The sequence below is a fragment of the Agelaius tricolor genome, unplaced genomic scaffold (assembly GCF_023055355.1).
Source record: "Agelaius tricolor isolate 1412-34295 unplaced genomic scaffold, bAgeTri1.0.p SCAF_8, whole genome shotgun sequence".
NCBI lineage: Eukaryota > Metazoa > Chordata > Aves > Passeriformes > Icteridae > Agelaius > Agelaius tricolor.
Window position 1 is genome coordinate 8290001 of NW_027269268.1, and position 7351 is coordinate 8297351.

Genomic DNA, 7351 nt, shown 5'->3' on the forward strand with positions numbered 1-7351 from the left:
CGTTGAAGGAATGGCACCAGTTAGGTAATGCTGGATTATAAAGGGTACTTGTTTTCCAAAACTGGTTCCCCTCTTGCTAAATGCCTTACATAACAAAGGTGGAACCCTGTTGGATGTGTTACTTAAGGGAGATTGTTTGCAAGGGATGGGAATTCTACACGCTGGATTGAGTTGTAGCTCCTACTTTATGTGCCCTGTTGCTGGTGTGATTTTAGTAACAAATCATTGAACAGTGTTAATGGAGCAAGTATGCTACTTCACTCTGCATCAGAGCATGTAGTAATGCTCTGAACTTTAATGGGTGGAGGATTTCTGACGTGGGTGACTCAATGAGAATAGTGGTCTGTACAAAAGTCAAGAAGGCATTTTCGGTATTTTGGACTACAATGATTCAGAAAATATGCATGGATTTTACCTACTGTTTATCTTTAGCAGCTGCCACAATTGTAGAAGATGCCCAGCAGAATGTGTCATGGAAGCAGGTGAGGTGATCAGTAAGCACACCCTGGATTTTAGTTACCTTTGGAACTTGCTGATTACTTGGGTGTTGATGTAGTACTAGAAAGATGCCACCAAAAGAGATAACTTAGTGGGCAAATTGCTGCAAATGAGCTGAGTCTGTAACTTCATTTCCAGAGGATGGACCTGCGTTTAAGCTGCTGTTCTGTCTCTGAAGCCAAAGTACTAAAAGCTTGTTTACAGGCTGGCTCACAGCAAGGTAAGGTTTAAAATACCCTGTAGCTGAGTAAAAAGCTTCTGCTCCCTATCTCTGCATGTCAGAGGTTTGCTCATCATAGCACCAATTCCTGGTCAGTCCAGAGTAGAGCTGTAGCAGTGACTGTACCTGGTCTCAGGCACAGATTAAGGAGGGGTTTTACCCTAATAAAGGTTTGAACTTTGCTTCTGGTCAGGTTGACTTAAGTTGTGATCACATCTCCCAGTTGCCCTTCTGAGTTAGGGCCTGATGTGAAAGCTGTCCAACAGGCAAGGATGCCAAGCAGCCACAGCCATAGGGAATGTCAGCGTGGGGTCTGAGGGCCTGGTTGTACCTCACAGGGTGTGCAGCATCGTTGTCATGGGAGTGTTTGCTGGTGCTGTGAAGGGTAAGGTACCAAATGGGAAAATACACAGAGGTAATAAAACCTAGAGCTGAAAGGGAAAGGTTACTGGCCAGCTGGCTTTGTAATTAATTGGTGTTTTGTTATTAGCGAGTATAGAGCTAAATGAACATATAATAATTTGTTATCAGCTTGTTCTGTGATCAGGGAAGACATAGGGAGTGCTGTAACCACCTGGGTCACATTAGGTTACTGATTTGCTTTTATGGCCCCTTCAGAAAAAAATTATGTGTCTGAAGTATGACATGTTCTATATGCATCTGCTGTTTCCTTTGCAGTAAGAGATGAAAACTGAGTCATAGTGGAGTGGAATTAACCCCTGAGCAGGGAGGGAACTATCACCTGGACTTGCTTCCTACCTGCTACTTGCAAGCAGCTGCTGTCTCCCACCCTTTTCTAAATCCTTAATTTTGGTCCTTGTAGCATTTAAATAGGACTGAAAGCAGATTGATTGGACAAGTGTGAGATGGATTTACACGCTCAGAACAGTTTAATAAGCCTGTGGAAGTTGTGCATGCTGTTTCAGCTTTCTATTTAACCTGTGCTTTGCAATGCTTGGCCAGTACTTACCATGAATTCCTTGTGCATGAATATTGTAGCCTATTCGACAGTACATGCCAGCAGTTAGTAATAAATGTATTAAGCCTTTGTATTTTTCAGTCTTTGCCTAGTTCTCAAATGCACTGGGATACAGGAATGTATTTTTTGTCCCTAGTCTCTGTTTCTTCACTGTTGAAGAGCTGCTGTTCTTGATCACTTACTGAACATGCTGAGCTTCGTATATGTATGTACATGCTTCTGAGAGAGACTCTGCTCTGCTGCTTAGACTTGTTGGAGGAACTTCCCTAGGTAATTGTTGTTCTTCTCAACCTGCATCTGGATAACATCCTGAATGCTCTCTTTGAGCTGGTTTTGGGGCAGGGGTAGGTTCCATGACCCCCTGCTCAGATGTCCAGTTCAGCTGCACGCAGCTTAGCAAGGAGAGCAAGTAATGTACAAATGTTTAAATAGCTTTTTGTATGAGAAAAATTTGAAGTCTCAGGAAAACAGGCATCTGGAACCTTCCCTGTCAGCTGTGGTAGAAGAGCTGTGAGCTTTCTGTCAGTGCAGTGTCATTATCACTATGCAGCTTTGCTGTCTCACTGTGTAGGCAATGAAGTGTTGTGTTGGCTGAGCTCTTTGGTTTCCAGATGTATGGGAAGTTAAAACCAACTTTGGCTCTTGTGAGCAACGAGGAGGAATATTTTTCTAGTGACCTTGGAGTTTCACTCTTGTAAATTGGAATTTGCAGTTCCTCAGCCAGGAGACCATTTGGTAAATGGTCTCTCATCATGCCCCCTTGCTTAGGAGCTGTGCAAAAGGGTAGCTGAGCTGGGATTCTCGCTGCTCTGTGCAACATCTCTGGAAGCCCAGGGCTAGTTTTCACTTCAAGTGTCTTCACGTAAGTACTTGTAAACTTAGTGCTTGAAGTTAGAGTTGGCAAGGTTCCCTACACATCTTCTGTAAGGTAAGATAGTCCTTGCAACCTTTGTACATAGAGACAGAACTTGTATTTTTCCTTGCTGGGGGAATGAGAGGGTTTCAGTGTTACATACAGGTAGCATGTTTTGGTCAGGCTGATGGTCTCAGCCAGTGATCCCAGCAGCTTGGCTTCCCTACCTTCTAATTCCATGATCCTCATCCCGTTATCCCAGCACTGGAGCAGCCAGGTGATAATGTACTCACACAAGTGTGTTTGCTGCAAAAGACCTGTAAACTGTTATTTTCAGGATTTTGTTCTGTGGCTGGTTTTCTCTTAGATGACCATTGAAATTCATGCCATGCTAAGAATTACAATCAGTTCTCTCTTAAAGCTGTGGGTTTGGACTGAGTAGCAAAGCATTTTGAGAAAATGTCCTCATTTTCTTACAAAGCAGTGTAGGGTTGTGGATAGAGATTTGCAACCAAATAATCTTCAAAAATAATCTTCTAAAGGTGACTTCCCTCTGTAGCTCAGTCTAACCTTTTTTGTAAGGAAAAATGAACATTCTTTTACCTCATGTGTGGCTGGTACAACCCTTGAAGAAAGCAAAGGCAGAGATGGGGGCAGCGCTGAACTCTGATAGACAGGCTTGCCTGTCAATAGATTGAGTGCTTGTGCATGAAGTGATTGGATGCTAAGGTCTGAATAAATTGGGCACTCATGCATAAGCTAATGAAGCTTCAGGACATTTAGGTGTGAAATGATGGGATGCTGCTCACAGTGTCATGGGCTGTTCGTGCATAAAGCTATTGTGTGTTCATGCATGAGCTGATCTGTGCCTGTCATGCATGCCATGGCTCCTGCACTGCCTGATCAGCCACTTGCATACTGGTTGGACTTTGTGTTTGCTGCCAGCTGGAAACATGTGGATATCCATTCACACATCTCCCTCTGCCTCCAGTCCTGGCTGGCCAGCGAGCACACAACAGTATTTTCTGCAGGAACTGGCCTAGAATAACTCCAAACCCAAACAAGCTTTTGGGCAGGAGATGCTAACTGTGTGACAGGCCATCCAAAAAGAGCTCTTATCTTCTGCATCCAAGGGAATTGACAGAAGATGACATTGCTCTTGCCTGCCCATGGATACAGAGCACATATTTGCAGCCAGCACTGACAAAGAGCTTATGATGAGATCCATGGGGTCGATGGTGTGCTGGCCTGGCTTTTATATTCCATTAAAAGAATTGAGTGCCTGCATGAGTCACTAGAACCCCAGACCCTGGTTTCTCCTGATTCCCAGGAGCCCCATGGCAGCCTTTTTGGAATGCAGTGACTATGGGGATTCAAGAGCCTTTGGTTTCCCAATGGAAGTGCCCTCTGTGCCCTCCCAAAAAAACATTGTCCCACCAGTGCTCCCACTCTTCTGGCCAGCGGCCAGAGGTGCTGTATAGAGCTGGAGTTTGAAGAAGCAGGAGCTGAACTAACTTATGACTTCAAATAACTCGAGCAGTAACATGCTGGAAAATGTCCATCAGCAGATGCTGTAAGAAGCAGGAGCAACTCTTTTTCTGAGCATCCAGTACTGGAGGCAGAGCTTCAACAAAGTGGAGTTGGAATGAGCTGGAAATCAAAATAAGCCTATGTCTGTCAGCTGGAGCTGTAGGAAGCCAGAACTGCTACACAAAAGCAGGTTTCAACAAGCTTGACCTGGAATCACCTTCAACTGAAAACAAGCCAGAGCTATAAGAAGCTGGAGTGTTCAGTAACTGGAATTGACATTACCTGAACTGAGCAGCAGCAGCATGCCTCTTCACAACTGTGCAGGAGCTGGAGCTGCAAGACAGAGCCAGAGCTTTAAGAAGCAGCAACTGAAGGTAGCTGGGGCTTCCTGAGTAGTAACATGCTGGGCCCTCTGTCAGCAAGAGCTGTAGGAAGCACGAGCCTCTCCTATCCAGAGCATCCAGCTGCTGGAGTGCCTGTTAGCTGGAACTGCAACAAGCTGTGGTGTCCATCAGCCAGGGCTGCCTTCCAGCACTGCTCAACAGAGGAGCAGCTGCTATCCACAGCCTCTGTTAGCCAGAGCCAAGGGAGAAATGACAACAGGAACTCCTGTCCTGCTGGCACAGACCCTGCCAGAGCAGGGAATGGGAACATGCCAGGTGAGAGCTGCAGCAAGCAAGTGCAGCCCTATATTACCTGCACAAGGATCACCTCAGGGCCTCACCCCACATCCCACTGCCCCAGCCAGGGACTAGGGCAGGCTGTGAGAACTGGGGACACAAGTCAGCAGCTCATGGCTAAAACCTGATGCTCTTATCTCTCTTCAAGTCATGATGCTTATCTGATGACAAACACACTTTGCTTTGTAATGAAACAGGCACCTCCTTCACTGAAAGAGGGGAAGGTACAACCCCAGCAGTGTGACATGTGATCCTTTAAGGGTTAAGGGTTTTTACTGCTTTAAACTGCCTTTTTAAGCCTTTGGTTGAAATTCTATCTCTGTAGCCTTGCTAATTATATTTATACTTTCACTTGACACTGGGTGGCAGCAGCTCTATGAGCACACTAGTCAGTAATCCATTTCCTTCTCCTTCAATATTTTCACAGTTCAAGTACCAGAGCAATAAATTGGAAGTGCTTATCACTTTTTGACATTTCTATATATATTTATGCAAAATAGTTAGCAAATTAGCAGTTGTCTTTATCTCCTCTTAAAAAGAAGAGAAAAGTACATTTTCATAAAATTTCTGGCTCAAATGTTCCTTGAGATGGTGGGGGGGACTGAAAAGGCCTTCTCAGGTTTCTGACTTTTGCCTTGCCTGCCTGATTGGCACACCCACAGTATTTCCCCTTCAAGCTGGTTTGTTTCCAGATCCTCTGCTCTCATTGTTGAACTTCTTGGCTGCAAATTTCAGCCTCCCACATTCTCCCCCCTTGTCCTTAATGTGGTTGTTAAATTAGTTAAGTTATTCAGTTACATTGCTGTTACTCCTTTCGCACATTATAACAACTGTTAAATGCAAGTTTCTCTTTCCAGGGTTCAGTCCTCTTAAGGGATGAGTGTTTCATCCATAAATACCAGATTTCATGATTACACCGACCCCTAGGGGAGTTCTTGTGGAACTGTGTTCTCTTCCTTTTCAGAGTGCCTTTTCTTTTCTTTGCTGTGGTATGAAATCGCCATGCAGACAAGAGAAAACAAGTCCTGCAGGGGGGAAATCAGCATGTCACCAGCCACCATCAGCCTGTGGAAAAAAAGGACAGGCCAAATTCCAGCCTCTTTTGGCTTTAGACCATTAGGAGTCTTTTGCAGTGAGAGCTTTAAGAACATTTAGGGAAGAGACAATGATAATGTGGGGTATTTTGGAGTTTTTTCCTTTGGATGCTGTGGGTTTTTTGTGCTGCACCTCTATACATGAAAACCAAACAGCAGCACCCCGATAGGTCTTTGGCAGAAGGAACTTGAAAATCATTAAGCCATTTTTTGGCCAGGGTGGGCTCAAATCTGCAGGCCTTCTCTAAGGGAAAGGGCCAGGAGAAAAGTCAAATCTGTGTGCAAAACAGGTGGAATTTAAAACTGGAAGACAAAAGCTGTGCTCTTCTCCTGGCTGAGAAGACAGGCAGTAGGCAGTTGCAGACAACAAAATCTTATTGCTGCTGTGTGATGGTAATGAAAAAGAGTCCATCTCTCAGGTGTGGGGCTCTGTGGACTCCTGGCTGGGCTTTAAGGACAGCCAGAAGTTGTGATGTGCACAGGCTCACTGCACAATTGGATCCACTTTTTAACCCAGTGGTCATTCCTGGGCCTGGTGTCATTAGGACACATGGGGGATGCCACCTGCTAAGCTGGAAACAGCCTCAGATTTTCCGTAGGCATCAGGCCCTGCACGCAAAATCAGATGCAGTAGTTTCCAACAGTTGTCTTCTAACAGCTGCTTAAATAAATCCATAGTTTATAAAATTCAGTGTGACAATGCCTATTGTTAAGAATCTCACAAGCTCAACCAATAAACCCCACTGAATCTAATCAATTTGTAGCGAGCTCATTGCAAAATAGATTTCAGAGAGCTTGACACAGAGCCACTGCACATCAGGAGCCACAATGAGCTCACTTTGGGAATTCTGCCAAAGGATGCACCTGACCCCTGAGTTAAATCCTGCTGCTGTCTTGCTGCTATCCTCAAGACAGACAGCTGGGCAATATTTATGTGGCAAACAACAGATAATGGGTTTACAAGAAAATAATTACCCACCTTTTCCATGCCTGGTGTTCAGCTCAGTTTGCTTTGAACTCCATGTCTGGCACCATCTTGCCCATGATGTACAGAAGAACCAAGCCCTCACCTCTTGCCTTTGATTATGAGAATGGCACCACAACCATGGGAACCACATCCCTGAACGTGGCCATGCAGCCACTTTGGTGGTGAGAAATACAACTCAGAAACAAATGTCTGTACTGGATGCCTTCCTGTGTGCATGTTGATTTACCCCTACTGGTTTAGCCCTATACCAAGATGTAAGGAAGTCAATCAGAAATGTTCAGATCCATGCCAGGAAACAAAATAGCTGTGCTACAACATCCAGGCACAAGGAACTTAAGAGAGAAAGAGTGCCAGTCTTGTGCTGCCTTGCAAAAAGTGGGAAGGGAGGAAGAATTCAGGACAGTGGGCTATGTTACAGTTGGGAAGGCTGGTTTTAATTTTCTCTTCTTCCCCACACTTTCTACACAATTTTGAGGAAGCCAAATTGTCAAACTGTCAAAGGAGTCAAA